This window comes from Somniosus microcephalus, chromosome 5 (assembly GCF_052327205.1).
Source record: "Somniosus microcephalus isolate GS21.2 chromosome 5, FLI_Smic_1.0, whole genome shotgun sequence".
NCBI lineage: Eukaryota > Metazoa > Chordata > Chondrichthyes > Squaliformes > Somniosidae > Somniosus > Somniosus microcephalus.
Window position 1 is genome coordinate 254865476 of NC_140991.1, and position 19786 is coordinate 254885261.

A 19786-nucleotide genomic window follows, 5' to 3' on the forward strand; every position below is an offset into this window, starting at 1 on the left:
GTTGGAATAGTGTAGGAGGCCAAGGACAGAGAGGTGGGAGTGGGGCGCGGAATTAAAATGGCAAGCGACCAAAAGCTCAGGGTCACGCTTGCGGACTGAATGGAGGTATTCAGCAAAGTGATCACGCACGTCTGCATTTGGCCTCTCCAATGTAGACGAGACCACATCATGAGCAGCGAATACAGTATACTAAATTGAAAGATGTAAATTAAAGTAAATCGCTGTTTCACCTGGAAGGAGTGTTTGGGGCCCTGTACAAGGGGAAAGGAAGAGGTGAAAAGGCAGGTGTTGCATCTCCTGTGCTTGCATGGGAAGGTGCCATGGGAAGGGGATGATGTGTTGGGACTGATGGAAGAGTGGACCAGGATGTCACGGAGGGAACGGTCCCTTTGGAACGCTGAAAGTGGAGGGGAGGGGAAGATTTGGTGGTGGCATCGCACTTGCGGTGGCAGAAATGGCGGAGGCTGATCCGTTGAATGTGAAGGCTGGTGGGGTGGAAGGTGAGGACAAGGGGAACCTTATCGTGGTTCTGGGAGGAAGCGGAAGGGGTGAGAGCAGAAACGCGGGAAATGGAACAGACATGGTCGAGGGCCCTGTCAACCACTGTGGAGGGGAGTCCTCGGTTGAGGAAAAAGAAAGACATATCAGAAGCACTGGTGAGGAAGGTAGCATAGTCAGAACAGATGCGACGGAGATGGAGAAACTAGGAGAATGGTATAGAGTCCTTACAGGAAGCAGGGTGGGAGGGAGTGTAATCAAGATAGCTGTGGGAGTTAGTGGGCTTATAGTAGTTATTGGTTGACAGCCTATTCCCAGAAATGGAGATAGAGAAGTCGAGGAAGGGAGGGGAAGAATCTGAGATGGACCATTTGGAGGCGAGGGAGGGGTGGAAATTGGAAGCAAAGTTGAATAATGTGTTTCATATGAATACTGCTGAAACCAGATATTTTATTATATTTATACATGTACAGTGGACTATAAATAGATTTCACCAGGGGAAGAGTTTTGAATGTTCGGGGCACATTTTGGGAATTTGGATGTGGGTCCTACAGGTCTTTACCATTGGTTAGAAAATTCTTGAGGCGTGCTGACCTCTATCCCCGAATTCCCGATGTGTGCAAACTTCTAAAATCTAGCTTTATCTGCTGGAAGAGAAGCACAGTGCTTTTTGAAAGCGGTGCTTAAAAATTGTTCCATGTACAGTTATGTACAAGCAAATGTAGATGATAAATGATGTACAAGATATATAGGCAGTGAATGGAAGAATCGATTCAAATTGGTTTTGTCATCACTCAAATTTATCTACAAATATTTAGGAATTATTTGCACTAATTGTAGTGGAATTTTCATGGTTAAAATTGCATCTTATTTTTTTCTTATTCATTCACGGGATGTCGACGTCACAGGCAAGGCCAGCATTTATTGCTTATCCCTAATTGAGGAGGGAGTGAATGTTTAAGGTGGTGGATGGGGTGGCAATCAAGCGGGCTGCTTTGTCCTGGATGGTGTCGAGCTTCTTGAGTGTTGTTGGAGCTGCACTCATCCAGGCAAGTGGAGAGTATTCCATCACACTCCTGACTTGTGCCTTGTTGTAGATGGTGGAAAGGCTTTGGGAGTCAGGAGGTGAGCCACTCATCGCAGAATACCTAGCCTTTGATCTTGTAGCCACAGTATTTATGTGGCTGGCCCAGTTAAGTTTCTGGTCATTGATTGTGAAGTTTATGCATTTTTAAAATTTGCATAAAACTGAGTTCTCCACTACTAAGTAGAATCATACAGCACAGAAGGAGGCCATTCAGCCCAACGTGCCTGTGCCGGCTCTGTGAAAGAGCTATCCAATTAGCCCCACTCCCCTGCTCAAGTAGAAACTGATTTGAATGATACAGCAAGATATTGCCAATGGCATACTTTAGTTTCTATTGTCTCATATTTTCTAATGGGAAAATTAGGATCTATTTCCACAGGTGTCCTGAAGATACCCTGAATGAACAATTCAACAGAAGTACATTGCATTGCGACTGACAATGTGTGCAACAGGACATGCGGAAGTGGCTTTGTGTCTTTAGCCGGCCAGAAGAGAAGGCAGCTAATCCGACAGAAGACTGCGTGACCTCTTTAAACCTAATGCTGCATTTGTACTGCACCAAACAAACTCCGATTGTTCCAGAGTTAGTTTGGCATTTAGAGAGCTGATTTATACTGGATCCTCCAAAACTCTAATCTTATTTCCTGAGTTTCAGTCGCTGTGAAGACTCTTCACATTACTGTATCGTGATGTGGACGCAATGATGTCGCAATACATGCTCACGTGACAGTTACATTTATCAGCAATTAAAAAGATTGCTTCCATTATCCCCAGAGGGGCAGCTAACCCATGTTAACCTGCCTTGCTGGCAAATTTCCATTTGTGCTCCTACTCCACCTTCGAGCTTTGAACCTGAGCTGCAGAAGATCAACTGCAGGGAGGCTAAGGGTGGGGGGAGAGGTTCATTGTAGCAGTTCAAGTGTGCTCCACTCTGACCTAAGTCTTTGTTTACACACTGACCTCCGCGTCTAAACCCATTACACTGTGATACAGCAGCTGGTGTGTAAATGTAAATACTGTGTAACACTATGTAAAGCCAAATCTCCGGAGGTCAGATCACTGATGGTCAGGAGTGATGTTATCTCTGTAATCTCCTCCAGCCCAACAACCCTCTAACAACTCTGTATTCCTCCAACTCTGGCCTCTTGTGCACTGACTTCCTTCGCCCCACCATTGGTGGCTGTGCTTTCAGCTGTCTAGGCCCTAAGCTCTGGAAATCCCACCCTAAACCGCTCCGCCTCTCCAGCTCCTTTAAGATGTTCCTTAAAACCTGGTCACCTGTCCTAATGTCTCCTTCTTTGGCGTGGTGTCAATTTTTGTCTGAAAACGCTCCTGAGAAGCGCCTTGGGACATTTTACTATGTTAGAGGCACTATATAAATACAAGTTGTTGTAGTTGATCTGGATAGAAGAAGAACTCTACTTCTGCAGTTGCCTGCTCCCTGTTAAGGAAAAAATGTCTATAGTGGGAAAAAATAAGTTAAAAGGAGGAAATTTAAGAATTTTTAATAGTCTGTTTCCTTTATTTTATTTAAAGGCGAATTGAAGTATTCCACCAACTTTGATACCTATTATGCTGATGCACTTATTACAGTAGATATGACTCATTGCTATGTCTAAGGGCCCCAAGGGCAGATTACACACAAGTTTCCTTTTTTGTACCAATCTGGCATTTAAAAATTTTTCATAAAGCAGAGTCCTCCACTACTAAGTAGAAACTGATGCAGCAAGACATTGCCGATGGCATACTTTAATTTCCATTGTCAGACACAGTCTAATGGGAAGAACTAGTCACGGGTTTAAAGAGAGAAAGCTGAGCTCTGCTTTACTAACATGCTCTAGTTTTTGTTTCATAAATTGAGACTCAACTGACCAGCAACCCCTACACACTCAGGCTCCTCGGGGAGAAAGATTTACCCCAAGCAAGAGAGAGTAATGTAAGATGGGATGACTTTTGGAGGAAAATAAATTGCCGCAACTTCATATGGATATCTAAACAGAGAACTGAAGATATATACAGCTGATCTGGGGCAATTCCATTGGGGAGATTCTGCAACCCACTGCTCCCAGTGGGTCGCAGTGCTCACAGGAAGTGCATCTTGGGAAATCACTGGTATGCGGCCTGTGTTTTTCCATCTATTAAAATTAGTGCTGCTCTCATAGCAGAGTCACTCCTCGTATGTCTCATTAAAACTCTTCTTTGTTTCAGTAAACAGACTATTGTGTGCCATCCACCATGTTTCAGATTGGGGGTGCAGGTGAGGTGAATTTCTTTGTGTAGCGTAATGTCTATGTTACTAGGCTAGTGATTCAGAGGCCTGAAATAATAATCCAGAGAGTGTGGGCTGAATTTTGCTGGCGCTCAGAGGGCGGGTTTGGAGGTGGGTCCGCTGTCAAAATGGCAGTGATTGACAGCAGGGCGGAAGTCCGCTCTGAACCCGCCTCCTTGTTAATTTCCCAAGTGCCTGCGGTTTGCAGACCTGGCACTAAGCGGCTGGTCAGGCAATTGAGATACTTAAGAAGCTGCTTAAAGCTATTTAAGCAGCATTTTACCAGGTCCTAATGACTTTCCCATGTTTTTTACGAGGTTCCCGGCGCTCGGGGATCACGTCAGGTAAGTGTGTCGGGTTCTCAATGACTCTGCATTGCTGTGAATAGTTGACAGCTGCAAAAGTTACCATTTCACAGCTGTTCAATTTCCAACCTTAAGAGGCTGGAGCCTTCAGGATTTGGAATACACTTTTCAGCTTTATGGAGGTTTGAAGTGTTTGGAGCAAACTCTCTATCCAGTGTCACCTCCTTGGAGCAACCATTGACAGATCGCTTCTGTCATCTCAACTGAAGCTGCCATCTATTCCAGCAGCATTGGTGCCCTTGAAAAATCTCACCTTGGTCCTCGGAATCCCACCACGATAAGCATATGGAGGGAGTAATGGGAGAGCCTGGCTGTAGCCCTACACCTTCGTGCAGTGTTTGCAGCACCTCAATGCTGCAGAACACTGACAGCACAACTGTCAAAATGATTGTGGCCATGGTCCCTTTAAGGAAACCGGCTGATGACGCGTTATCAGATGACGTCATCAGACCCGCTTCCTAGTAATTGGCCGGGAACCTCGCAGGGCGGGCTTAAGAAGCCCCATCAATGGAAAATCTTGTTGGAGGCCAGGATCGAGACAGATGCGGAGTCCCCACACACCACGGACATCGCCTGCCCCGGACCCGCCAAGGTTGGAAAAATCCAGCCCTGTGTGTTCAAATCCCACCATGGCAGTTTGAGAATTTGAATTCAGTTTTTAAAATCTGGAAATAAAAAGCTGGTATCAATAAAGGTGACCATGAAGCTGTCGGATTGTCATAACAACCCAATTAGTTTATTACTGCACTTCAGGGATCCTTACCCGGTCTGGCCTACATGTGACTTCAGTCCCACACCAGCTACCCTCTGAAGTGGCCTAGCACACCACTCAGTTGTAACTAGGTATGGGCAATAAATGCTGGCCTTGCCAGTGACACCACACATGTCGAGAATGGAAAAAAAATAGAGCCTTGGGCCCTTTTGCATGAATGTACAAGTGTCGGCTTGCTGTGATGTACATGGGTATCAATTCCTGAATCCAGAAAACTGGTCTCAAGTTAGGAGAGTATACTTGTACTGTAAAGAGACTTATGCTGCATTTATATTTCATAAAGTTTCCACTTGAAATGGTACGCATGAGTTTCAGTGCCTGGTGCTCTGGAATCAGCCCCGTTTACAAGGGCCCAGAGTTTGCTGGAGCGGGCATCTCAAAGCATGCCCCGTTTGTTGGAATGTTTTCCTTAACCTTCAACGCAAAAAAATTTTTGCACCACAAATTGCTGGAAGTGAATTTGATAACGGTGCAGCGAGGTTAATGGGTATCTGGGACCTTGGTGAATAACAGGGTCGACAGTCTATCTCCTTAACCAATGAGATTTAAGGATGGAGAAAGAACTAGGGTGAATTAGAGTCAAAACAGGCACAGAAGGAGAAATAAAGAAGGAAGGAAAGATTGGATTAAAAGAGAGAGAAGAGACAGAAAAGAAAAAAAAATTAAAAATTACATTTTTTTAAAACATCTAGGAACAATTTACTACCTGTAGGAATGAGACTCCACAGTTTCAATTGTTCCCTTTCTGAGCCTCCGAGTTTGAATGGCATTGCAGGAACATAAATCTCATAATTAAAAGGGTCCTTACATCGTTAAATACCAGTGTTAACTTTCTGCGGAGAGTTTAATTCATCTTAACAGCGCAAACGCAGCAATTTCTTGAAACTCCTGGGGAGGCTAACGGTGGAGTGACACAAATCATCCAGAAATTTGTGCCGATTCGCAACTCTTGTGGTATCTCTTCTTCGCCACAAATTGCTGTTTTTTTTACACTAATAACGGTGTGCGCATTTAACTCACCCTTATTTACCCAGCAAGTTCTGGGTCATTGTGCGGTGGATTTCAGGGCACTGTTGACAACAAAAACAGCTGTTCATACACAGTTCTTTGAAAATCAGGAGAGTGACTTTCATTTTCTGGCTGCAAACCTTCCCTGGTATCTGGGGAAAATCCATTCAGACCAACAATGCAGAAACCAAATTCAAGAGGCCGACTGTGGCTAGTAATAAAAGGTGCCCTACCGTTTCCGGCACTCGTTTACAGAAAGAGTATCTCCTGAGCTGCTATTACTGGAGGAACTAGCACCTTCCCCTTTGTATTGCAAAGCTGCCAACTGTGGTCAGGGCCTACCTCTAGCAGATGCACTGTAAATATGAATGCAGCATGAAGTGACTTCCTCTTGTTAATCGTGCGGTATGAGGGGACACGCTGGGAACCATATATCCTTAAACACTGACACACACCTCAATAGTTTTAAGGATTTCAAACAAACCCTAGGGGCTTATCACATTAAACACAGGGCTAACTTCCTAACTGGACAGGTTGGGAACTCTTTCTATGTGTGCATATATAGATATACCCATAAATACTGGCCAACCATCTTGTCATTAGACAGATCCTTTCACAAATAGGTTTCATTTGGGTGTTTAAATCATCTCTCATACATAAGGGTTAATTAGGTTGCAGTGGTTGATTTAGATGGAGTTACAAATGCTCATATCCAACTGATGTGACAATAAAATTATAGTAGTGTGCATGTGTATAACAATTGTGTAAAAGTGACAATAAAGCAGGCCAGTCTGGTCAAAATGAACAGGTATCAATTTTTAAAAACTGAGATAGCAAAAGTAACGCAAACTGTGAGATGGCAAAGTGGAATCTCAAAAATGTTATCATTGAGTCCATAATACATAAAATATTTTAAATGTTATTGCAGTTCCTGACTAATGGTGTAGACATGGTGTGGAGATGCCGGAGTTGGACTGGGGTGGACAAATGTAAGAAGTCACACAACACCAGGTTATATATATCTCTGACTATATAAGCTGTGTCTTTATGCATTTCTCCACTTCACCTGATGAAGGAGCAGCGCTCCGAAAGCTTGTGATTTCAAATAAAGCTGTTGGACTATAACCTGGTGTTGTGTGACTTCTTACAATGGTGTAGACAGGCAAGCAAGCAACTCCCGGACCTCGGAAGTGCGGCTTTGCAAGCAACCATGAGATGGTGAACAGGACTGCCACATGTTGCTTCTCTTCCCCTTCTTCCCATTTCCATTTTTCCAACCTCTGGAAAAGTACTTCGATTTCAGCTGGTACAACAAAAGCAACTTGCATTTATATAGTGCTTTTAATGTAGTAAATGTCTCACATTTCACAGGAGCGTAATCAGACAAAAATTGACACCGAGCCAGAGCTATGAGGACAGGTGACTAAAAACTCAGAGGTAGGTTTTAAGGAGCATCTTAAAGGCGGGTAGAGAGGTTTAGAGAGGGAATTCCAGAACTTAGGGTCAAGGTTCCCTCTAATTTTGTTTTTTGGGCTGCATAGCCCCTTTAACGGGCTGCACATGCGCGGTATTTCCATTTAAAAGTCGGTGAGCTGTCGTGCAGCTTAAAGGGAACATTGCTTAGGGCCCAGGCAGCTGAAGGTCTAGCCACCAATGGTGGAGCAATGAAAATTGGGGATGTGCAAGAAGCCAGGATTGGAGGAGTGCAGAGATCCCAGAGGGTTGTAGGGCTGAAGGAGGATACTGGGATAGGGAGGGGTGAGGCCATGGAGGGATTTGAAAACAAGGATGAGAATTTAAAAATTGAGATGGAGCCAATTTCATTCAGGGAGCACAGGGGTGGTGCATGAACGGGACTTGGTGCGAGTTAGGGTACGAACCGCAGAATTTTGGATTAGCTCAAGTTTATAGTGGGTGCAAGGTGTGAGGCCGGCCACGAGAGTTTTGGAATAGATGAGTCTAGTGGTAACAAATGCATGTGAGGGTTTCAGCAGTAGATGAGCTGAGGCAGGTCTCGACACAGGTAATGTTACAGAGATGGCAGTAGCCGGTCTTGGTGATGGAGAGGATATGGGGTCGGAAGCTCAGCTCAGGGTCAGATAGGACACTAAGGTTGTGAACGGTCTAGTTCACCCTCAGACAATTGCCAGGTAGAGGGATGGAGTTGATGGCTAGGGAACAGTTGTGGTGGGAACTGATGATATTGCCTTCGGTCTTCCCGCTATTTAATTGGAGGAAATTTCTGCACATCCAATGCTGGATGTTGGACAAGCAGCGTGACAAATCAGAGGCAGGGGAGGGGTTGAGTGAGGTGGTGGTGATGGTGGTGAGGCAGAGCTGGGTGTCATCCAGCGTACATGTGGAACCTGATGTGTTTTGGGATGATGTCGCCGAAGGGCAGCATGTAGATGAGAAATAGGAGGGGCCAAGGATAGATCCAGAGATAAGGGTGTGGGAGCGGGAAGTGAAGCCATTGCAGGTGATTCTTTGGCTACGACTGGATAGACAGGAATGGAACCAGGTAAGTGCAGTCCCACCCAGCTGGGTGACAGAGGACAGGCGTTGGAAGAGGATTGTGTGGCCAACCGATAAAAACTGCAGACAGGTCAACAAGGTTGAGGAGGGATAGTTTACCTTTTTCACAGTCACATGGGATGTTATTTGTGACTTTGATAAGGTCCGTTTCAGTGCTGTGGCAGGGGCAGAAACCTGATTGGATGGGTTCAAACATGGAATTGCGGGAAAGATGAGCACGGATTTGGGAGGTGACAACACATTCAAGGACTTTGGGAGAGGAAAGGGAGGTTAGAGATGGAGCAGTAATTTGCAAGGACAGAGGGGTCAGTGCTTTTTTTTTTTGAGAGGATGATGACGGCAGATTTCTCATTCGCTACTCCTCAGATAATGAAGCGGCCCGTGCCCGCATGCAGCAAGACCTGGACAACATCCTGGCTTGGACTGATAAGTGGCAAGTAACATTCGCTCTACACAAGTGCCAGGCAATGAGCATCTCCAACAAGAGAGTATAGCCACCTCCCATGACATTCAACGGGATTACCATTGCCGAATCCCCACAACAGCCTGGGGGGTCACCATTGCTGGAAACTTAACTGGACCAGTCACACAAATACTGTGGCTACAAGAGCAGGTCAGAGACTAGGTATTCTGCGGCGAATGACTCACCTCCTGACTCCCCAAAGCCTTTCCACCATCTACAAGGCACAAGTCAGGAGTTTGATGGAATACTCTCCACTTGCCTGGATGAGTGCAGCTCCAACAACACTCGAGGCTCGACAACATCCAAGACAAAGCAACCCGCTTGATTGACACCCCATCCACCACCTTAAACATTCACTCCCCCCACCACTGTCGCACCGTGGCTGCAGTGTGTACCATCTACAAGATGCACTGCAGCAACTCACCAAGGCTTCTTCGGCAGCACCTCCCAAATCGTGACCTCTGTCACCTAGAAGGACAAGGGCAGCAGGCGCATGGGAACACCACCACTTCCAAGTTCCCCTCCAAGTCACACACCATCCTGACTTGGAAATATATCATTGTTCCTTCATCGTAGCTGGGTCAAAATCCTGGAGCTCCCTCCCTAACAGCACTGTGGGAGTACCTTCACCTCACGAACTGCAGCGGTTCAGGGCGGCTCACCACCTCCTTCTCAATAACAATTAATGATGGACAATAAAGGCTTGCCTTGCCTGCGATGCCCACATCCCATTAATTTTTTTTTAATCTGAAGGGGAGGGGGACAGTACCTGAGGAGAGGGAACCGTTAATAATAACAGCTAACATGGGGGCCAGGAAGGGAAGATGGGTGTTCAGCAGTTTGGTGGGAAAAGGGTCGAGGGAGCAGGAGGTGGTTCTCATGGACAAGCTGAGCTCGGAGAGGGCATGAAGGGAGATAGGAGAGAAACAAGAGAACGATGCAAGTTCAGGGCTATGGCAGGGGTGAAGTATTTTCCTTGCACTGCTCAGCCTATCCTGGGAACTCGCATCTCCTTGTTTGAAACCTGGAGTTAGCACAGTAACGTGGTAATTCAGAATGTCCATACATGAGTTTAATGTATTGCAAGAATTCTTGTTAATTCAAATTAAACTGCATATTTCCTCCCTCCTCCACTAATCTAAATGACATCCAATAGGCTTCTAACTGTCAGATAGAAATGGACTGAATGCATCTCACATCTACACACTAGCTAAAGAAAATGGCAGTACTATTTTAACAAAGATATTATTGATACTGGACAATAACATAAACAGCAAAATCAATATGAGCGCATTTGAGAATTAGCAAAACGTATCAGTACAGAATATGATCAACATTACAGTGCACCCTTTTCCAGAATTAGCTTCACAATATATAACCTACAACCAAGTCAGGGAATCTATTTGAACAGAAATATTCTTTGACCGTAGAAATCTGAACAGTAATTCTGGAATAGGATTTTTTTACATTTGTTTTCAGGATGTAGGTGACGCTGACAAAGCCACATTGATTGTCCCTCCCCTGATGCTCTCACAAGGTGGTGGTGGGCCACCTTCTTGAAGCTTTTGTGTTACAAGTGAATGTTTTGCGGGACCACGTCAGGCGGTGGTGGCACATTCCTTTTCCTGGAGGATATTAGTGAATCAGTTGGGTTTTCAATGGCAATCCAGCAGCGCTCGTGTCATTTTTTCTGGTGCTAGCCCAATTACCAGATTTCTTAAATTTAAATTCATAAGTTGCCATGGTGAGATGTGAACCCACAACCTCTGAGTTGTTAATCGAGGATCATAACCACACTGCTGCCACACCCACTGTAATTTCAGAATTGTTTTTGATTGAAAAAAAAAAGCTGAAATAAATATTGGACTTTGCTTTTGACTTCCGAGCAACTGACTGGTCAGCCGTCCAAATATGGCGGTGATGAGGTGGCCGCGATTTTGAGGCCCTGGCCTCATTTTAATCTGGCAGGTGAGTTGCGGGGAGCCAAACAGGTGCCCTGGTGGAACTCACCAGTAGCAAATGATAAATAGGACCCCAATAAGGCCTCAAAATTGGGCCGGAGCATCCGCCAGTAGGGTAAGTTGCGGGGGAAGGGGATGTGGGGGTGGGTCCTGGTCACTGAGGGTGGGGGGTCCTGGGACCCACAAAAATAATTCGGCACCAATCTTTAGTGGGTTATGTGATGAAACCACCAGGAATACACCCAACACTACCCGCCCCCCACCCCCCATCAGTGGAACCTCCAGTGACCAGCACCATGAACAAGTAATACCTGGCCAACTGACTGACTCTGGCTGCGGTATCCAGGTTCAGTATAAAAGCATCTTCTAAACATCCCCTGCCATTCCCGGTGCAGTAGTCTCCCTCGGCAATATAACAAATCTCATCCCAAACAACACTTTTAACTCAGAATTTTTATTTAATGACTTAAACGTTATGAAATCTTGAAAAAAATATTTGTTTTCCATTGCTCATGTCTCACTTCTTATTTCTAAATTTTCTGTCTGATTCTAATGTGAACTCTGACTATTGTAGTTCCATGGGAGCAAAGTGAAAATAGCAACTCCCATGATGCACCTCTCTCACATAGAATCTGTCCATATGAGCTGACGCAGATGAAGAATCATTTCCTACCCGGTTGTCATGTGGCATGGGTATATCATGGTGCACTATGGGCATTGTAGTTCCACAACAGCAAGCTGAACATGGCCTTTCGTCAGAACAGGAAGTTGTCATCGACCTGGAACGTTAACTCTGTTTCTCTCTCCACAGATGCTGCCTGACCTGCTGAGTATTTCCAGCATTTTCTGTTTTTATGACCATTCCATAATATGCCTTTCTCTCTCTCTCTCAAAAACAGAACAGAAGCTGGAACCCCAACACCCAAGACTAAAGTGAAATTTACAACTCTGGGACTGAAGCAGAACTTGAACCCGAGACCGCAGAAAGAGGGACAAGAAATTTCTTGCAGGAATTTCTAACATTAAATGATTAATTTTATGGGTAAGTTTAATGATTTTGCATCAATTATTTTATTCTTTATGTATTTCTTTTGTTACAATTACATATTCAGCCAGGTCTGAAATCCAATATGACAGCAGGAACCAGTTTGAGAAAAAAAAAGCAATGTGATTGGTTCAAATTGCAACATTTGAACTAATTGCTTTTCTGTGGAATCTTTCCTGATTTATATTTCAGCAAATCATTTTGGTTACATGCTTTTTTGATTAGTCAATCAAAAAAGCATGACTCTTGTTCTTTTTTCTACTAGATAGATTTAATGTACCATCCTAATGCATCATCTACTACATGTTGGGCTTTTAATTGTATAGATTTGGAGGAGTAAAGCAAGCAACATCTTCCAGTTTGCAGATGATTTAAAAACTTAAAACAGGGGTACATGGGTACAATGCAATCAAATTCGAAAAACTTTAGCTAATTTATTGTCGGATTTCTTTTCTGTGACGTGCCTTGGGACATTTTTCTACGTTAAGGGTGCTATATAATTGCAAGTTGTTGTTGTTAAGTAATTGGGCCAATAAGTGGCAGATGCAATTCAATCAGGATAAGTAGAAGATAATCAGTATGGAACAAGGAGCCAAAAAGAGAGAGTATAAGCTAAATGGAGTAGTGTGGTAATTAGAAAAGAGATGTAGGTTGTGAAACTCCTGGTACAAGTGCATAAAGTGATACTTCCTTGTCTAAAAGTCATGCTAAATTTTTCATTAAAATTAGTCAATGCAGGAATTTCACCACCCTAGAGGTTATAGTGAATAAATCTATTATCATCAGCACAGTGCTTAGCCGTAATAAAAATACAAAACCAGCTTGCTATAATGTTATTACAGGAAACTTTCTGGTATCCGGCACGGACGGGACCGACGTGGTGCCGGTTCAGCAACAATTCCGGATAACCGAACACTATAGTGAAAGATATGGACCTTAGAGCTCTGTATGAAGCAACAAACCCTGTTGCGCTTCAGAAGAACGTCCACAAGTTGCAAGCGTCTCTGTAGCTTAGCAACAGTTGCAGCCAGACCCTTGCCTTCCTCAATTTGTTGCTGTGCAAGTAATAAAAGTTAGCTGAAACCGACTCCTGAATTTTGCCGGTTAACCGACATTTCCGGTTATTTAGGGGCCGGTTAATTGAAAGTTTCCTGTATATGTTTTGACCCTTCCATCTGGGGAAGTGACTTTTCCCTGCCTGGTTTATCTGGATTGAAACTTGAGATCAGCCATGGCTCAGTGGTAGCACTCTCGCCTCTGAGTCAGTAGGTTGTGGGTTCAAGTCTTGAGCACATAATATAGGCTGACACTTCAGTACAGTACTGAGTGAGTGCAGCACTTTTGGTGGTATCTTTTGGATGACATGTTAAACCATGGTGCTGTCTGCAGAGGTATAAGATTCACTGGGACTATTTGAAGAAGAGCAGGGGAGTTCTTTTGGTTTCCTGGACCAATATTTATCCCTGTATCACTAACATCACTTCAACAGATTATCAGGTCATTATCACATTGGTATCTGTGAGACTTTGCTGTACGCAAATTGGCCTTTGGTAAGGCACTGAAGTTAGCAATAAAGATAACTCAAGATTTTAAGTTACAAAGAAAATTTAAAGTAGGGCCTTCTCTTTGGAATACATACTTGATTTTTTTTTAAAGATGATTAAAAAGATTATTATAAACTTGATTCAAATAAATTGTTCACTATGATGAATAGTCCAAATATTGGGTGACACAAGTTATTAGGAAGTTGGGAGTCGGAGGAGAAGTGAAACAGACTTCTTTTTCACCCAAAGGTTAATAGAGTTGACAGATTTAGTTATAGGGAAAGCCAATAAAGCAGAGTATAAATGGGTCCAAGTCACAAATGGATGTGTTTCTGGAGAGAAAGGATTGAGGGATTTGATGAGAAAGTGCATATATGTGTTTGACCTATAAAAACAAGACAGCCCTATTTGTGTCTAAAGACCTTTAACTGATCCCAAAAAATACTAATGTCCATATCTAACTACCATCGTGGGATATGATTATTTTTCCAATTTTGTACGATTAATCATTTTGTGATTACAAATGTCAGTCCTGGGGCTTCCTTGCTGGTTCATTGAATAGATCCACTGCCTGGTATGGAACTGACCCATACATTTCAGGAAACAACCAGGTATGAACCCTGGAGTGTGCGGAGTTACTTGGTCTTAGCTGGAGTGACAGTAAGGGTGCTACCTTAGATCACATCTCCTGAGGCTAGGAAGAGGAATATCAGCCTGGCTCTGACTGCTCAGCATCATCAAGACGGTTCGGCGTGCAATTACCAATGGTTGAATAACCTGCCGACATTCAGCATTAGGACTCAAATGTGAAGAACAGCCACCTGGGTGAGTTAGTAGAAGAGTGCCAATACTTGCACAATAGTAAACCAGCAACAGGCAGCACTTGCGGTTCATTGAACAAAAAAAAAGAGTCAAAGCAATTCTTTTACTTTCAAGCAAAAATAATGGTAATCTAACCATTCCAACAAATTCTGCAGTCTTATTCCTTCTCTGATACATATCTGTTCTGATGCATCAGTCCTTGTTTCTGTGGGTGGAAAATTACATCAGCCTATTACGATCTCAGTTAATTTTGGAAAACCGCTCATTTTATATAGTTTATGTGCCCGAGCGCAGCACATGCTTGCTATTGATCTCTCAATTTATTCGTGCACTGGAAATAACATGCGGGGTAACTGCTTTATTTTACTGTGAGCCAGTTCAAAATGAATCTCACAGCTGCATGCTCGCATCACCATTGGTAAGCACACACAACTGTATCCCAGGCAACTTCCTCTTCAGAAATGGCCTTAAGCATCAACAATTACAAAATAAATCAATTACATTACACTGTAGAACCATGGAAAAATATATGGTTCACAACAAACTAAAACTAAGCCATACAAGAATCATACCCAAGCATCTTGTGGACATATACACCGAGAGAGTGATAGAGGGACATATACACCGAGAGAGAGATAGAGGAACATATACACCGAGAGAGAGATAGAGGGACATATACACCGAGAGAGAGATAGAGGGACATATACACCGAGAGAGAGATAGAGGGACATATACACCGAGAGAGAGGGACATATACACCGAAAGAGAGATAGAGGGACATATACACCGAGAGAGTGATAGAGGGACATATACACCGAGAGAGAGATAGAGGGACATATACACCGAGAGAGTGATAGAGGGACATATACACCGAGAGAGAGATAGAGGGACATATACACCGAGAGAGTGATAGAGGGACATATACACCGAGAGAGTGATAGAGGGACATATACACCGAGAGAGAGATAGAGGGACATATACACCGAGAGAGAGGGACATATACACCGAGAGAGAGATAGAGGGACATATACACCGAGAGAGTGATAGAGGGACATATACACCGAGAGAGAGATAGAGGGACATATACACCGAGAGAGTGATAGAGGGACATATACACCGAGAGAGTGATAGAGGGACATATACACCGAGAGAGAGATAGAGGGACATATACACCGAGAGAGAGATAGAGGGACATATACACCGAGAGAGAGATAGAGGGACATATACACCGAGAGAGAGATAGAGGGACATATACACCGAGAGAGAGATACAACTAGAATACACTAAATGAAGATGTTGTTTACCATGTTTGTTCCTTTGATAATGTATGCAAGTTTGCCACTTAGAGACAGAGCAGTTATCTTTAATAGTTGATCTTTTGAGGCTATACTTCTAGGAAGGCAATTGTTGGCTCAAAATTAACACCTATAAGACGAAAGGGCTCTTTTGGCATGAAGGCTTTGCAGTAGTTGCTGAACTTTTATTTGTTTGTTTAAACTATGTGTTCAAGTTACTGGGGTGCAACAGAACTCCATGGTGCCTATGTCGAGGATTTGTAAGGCACAGTTAAACAGTCTCTGAAAAAGGACCCTTTGGGGCTGATAATATGGTCCGTGGAGCTTGAAAGCTGTTATGCATTGCCTCCTATTATGAGACGCTGTCTCGTTGATACAGTGCTGATAATATGGGTCCCAGCATTTTGAGCATGCGTGCCAATTATGCGCAAGTCTCAGTAAGGCTCCGAATTTTATTTAAATTAGGGCAAAGTCCCATAATATGAGTGGAGCACCTGAGCAGCGCTCCAGACACTCGGCACCCATTTGAAATATGCCCATTCACTGCACACGTACTGTTAAGTTTCAGTTCATAGGATGTATGGGCCTGCCTATGGAAGCTGCCTTTTGTGGTGAGCACAGGTAAAACGTATTGGGAAAGGGCCCAAATCCTAATGGTGATCTGTATAACTCAGATGTGCCTTTAAAACATTTTCTTATTCTCAGTGGTTTGTTATTTATATTTCCTCTTGTAAACAATTGGATTGTGACCTGCAAGACCTCAAAATATGGTTGAAGGGAGAGAACAATAATTTGGAAAAAAAATGTGAGGGCTACGTGTCCTCATCAAAAACAAAATTCCTTATGGGCCATTATCCTGTGGGAAATTATGAACAATAGGAAAAATTCAGCACTCTCACGCTCCCAGTGTTGTACCCCTATCTCCAATGCATGCTTTTTTCCAAGTGTAAACTTACCTGTGGGGCTGCTGAATTTACACTTGTATTTTATCATGACATGAATGTAGACTGTTACTACAAATGCATTGGGTGAAGGTCAAGCAATAATTGCCCCTCTGTTGCAATGCTAGAAACTGGATTCCTCCACAACACTGCAACACATTGGTAAAAATACAGGGTTGTATGTGTAAATACTTCTATTTGTGGCATACAGCTATTCGCAAGATTACTCCATCTTTTTTTTTCTAATTTGCTGCCTCTGAATCTCATACAGGTACAAAGAGGTGAAGTGTCTATATTCAGAATTATCAGACTGCACTATTGTAATAATTAGGTACTAATCACTAGGTGATGATTAGATCCTGTTATAAGCTGTTGTTTTTCAGATACCTTGCGTGTACAGTTTCAGCTTTATCTTTTTTCCCAGTCTTGTTTGCTCCTCACCTTAAGGCTGTGGCTTATGCTGGAATACAGTTCTACAGGTGGTAACTGCCTTCCGGTAACTCATGCTATTCTTTGTCACACACAGCTTTCTGAAGGAGATTAATTGCATGTTATTTCTAACTTAACGGGTTGAAAGAATGGGACTATGCAACCACAAGGTGGTAAAAATGCACAATTGCATTGAATTTCAACAATAAGACAAAAAATCTCAGAAGCTATATGGAAACAAAAAAGTACAGCATAAGAACAGAAAAAACAGATAAGAAAAAGAATCATAGTACACTTCAAATTACTGGAAAAATGCACCAATAAATATCAAAAAAATGCTCCTGAGGGCAAACCCCCAGACCCCCCACCCAAAATAAATGTTGCCCCACCAGAGCTCATTCATAAATTTCTGAATTCATCACTGCAAGAATTACACTTTTGTGTACTTCAGGTTTTTATTCTTAGAATACAACTGATGGAATACTGGGTATAGCTTAAGTCGTGACAAGTTCATATCCTACTGCACTCCCATTGTAACTACTTTTTGTTAATATGCCATACGTGAGGACATTGCGTTTCTGTTTTCACAGAAAACAAAATGAATTGCAGAATGTGATCCCCAAACACCAATAAATATCCTGAAATCCAATGTGAGGAAAATAAATGCAACTTATTCAGTCACCTTTAAAATATTGTTTTTGGTTGTCAGCTTGTCTGAGTTTTGGAGAGTGGCGTTTATGCTGTTGTCTCCAAACTGGAACTAAAATCTGGTCTGGGATTTTTCTTTTAGCAGGACCCAGCTTGTTAAACCCAAGTGAGCCCTTGTTGCATTACTGGTCCCTCTGGATCTCATACAGTTGCAAAGGGGTGAAGTGTCTGAATTCAGAATATCAAACTGCACTATTGTAATAATTGGGTGATAATCATGGTGAGCTCTGTGTAAATACTCTCGCTGTTGCCCATTGTTATTTTGAACTGGAGTTAAAATGATAGTAGTGCTGCAAACTTAGTTTATACATGAGCAATATTCCCAGTGTTTGTATTTATTCATCCAAAACTCTGCTGCCCGTATCTTAACTCGCACCAAGTCCTGTTCACCCATCACCAATGTTCCCTCCAATTTTTTTTGTACTGAGCAGGCCATGAACTCCTTTGAGCTCGACCTTTTTGTCTGTGGGCAAATTTTACTACAACAACAACAGCAACCACTTAAAAGCATATATACAGTCTTAGGCAGTCTTCTCAGGCAGTCCCTCGGAACCGAGGATGACTTGCTTCCACATTAAAAATTAGTTCTCAGGTGACTGATGAGTCCAATGCGGGACCTACAGTCTTTGTCACGGGTGGGGCAGACGGTGGTTGAAGGGGCGGATGGGTGGGGTTCTTGGATTGACGTGCGCTCCTTGCGCTGCCTGCACTTGGCTTCTACTTGCTCTCGGCGAAGAGACTCGAAGTGTGTGGCGCCTTCTCGGATGCTTCTCCTCCACTTTGTGCGATCTTGGGCCAGGGATTCCTAGGTGTCAGTGGGGATGTTGCACTTTTTCAAGGAGGCTTTGAGGGTGTCCTTGAAGCATTTCCTCTGCTCACCTGGGGCTCTCTTGCTGTGCTGGAGCTCCGAGTAGAGCGCTTATTTTGGGAGTCTCGTATCGGGCATGTGGACGATGTGACCCATCCATCGGAGCTGATCAAGCGTGTCAAAGTTTCGATGTTGGGGATGTTGGCCTGAGCGAGAACACTGACGTTGGTGCACCTATCCTGCCAATGAATTTGCAGGATCTTGTGGAGGCAGCGTTGGTGGTACCTCTCCAGTGCTTTGAGGTGCCTGCTGTACAGGGTCCATGTCTCTGAGGCATACAGCAGGGCGGGTATTGTAATGTACATACCTTTTAAGGGGGGAACTATGTTTTACAGCTCATGTATACTGCAGTACCGGCAGTGACCACACCGGTATATAGCCCTGAGTAGTAATCTGTACAGATCAGTTGCAGTGTGAGCCACGTTGAGTAAACACCTGTTGTACCGTTCTCCGCAGTCTGTGTCTTATTATACACGGACGCAACATTGGCGACGAGGCAGGTTCGAACCTACCTGCAACTCTGCATCACCTCCTGGGGATTCGTTCCTGGAGATCAGTGGATTGGAGGTCAAGGCCAGAGACTCGGGCGTCGACCACGGGCAACCGCCCAGTCATCCAGCAGAGACTCGAGAATTGCGGGGGAGGCTGTCGAGGGCCAGGCTTGGCTTTCCAGTCGAGGTGGTCCAGCGAAACGGGCTGGCAACAGGTAGTGCGCAGACCCTTCCCGGACAGCGGCGGGCTAGAGCCCGACCAAGCGGCACAGCAAAGGGCCGAGCAGCGTCGATGGGGGAGAGAGAGAGCGGGCAGAGCGCACAGGGCGCAGCCGGTGTTCAGGGGCCGAGCAGCGTCGAAGAGATGGAGAGAGAGACGCGCAGAAACCCACGAGGCGCCGCCATTGCCACGAGGACCGCCGAGAGCGGCATTGGCAGCAGCGCAGGAGAAGCGCGCGAAACCTACAGGGCGCCGCCATTGCCACGAGAACCGCCGGGAGCGGCGTTGGCAGCAGCGGGGGAGGAAGGAAAGCGCGGGAGACGCCATTTTAAACCACACCCAAAATGCCGAAGAGTGGCAGTATCACCGCATTTGACAATGAAGTCGAAGATTGGACTACATATGTCGAACGAATAGAGGTGTACTGCAAGGCAAATGATGTGTCAGATGACAAGAAAGCGTTGG

At 44.2% G+C, this 19786-nt stretch overlaps 1 protein-coding gene across 5 annotated transcripts in view; it reads left to right on the top strand.

The window, feature by feature from the left end:
- Positions 1 to 19786, top strand: part of atxn1a (ataxin 1a) — a 406157-nt gene that overhangs the window by 122788 nt on the left and 263583 nt on the right. For all 5 annotated transcript variants that reach the window (XR_015078497.1, XM_085988842.1, XM_085988847.1 and 2 more), the window contains exon 2: positions 11858 to 12000. The gene's annotated coding sequence lies outside the window, so the exon portion shown is untranslated. The remainder of the gene's footprint in view (positions 1 to 11857; positions 12001 to 19786) is intronic.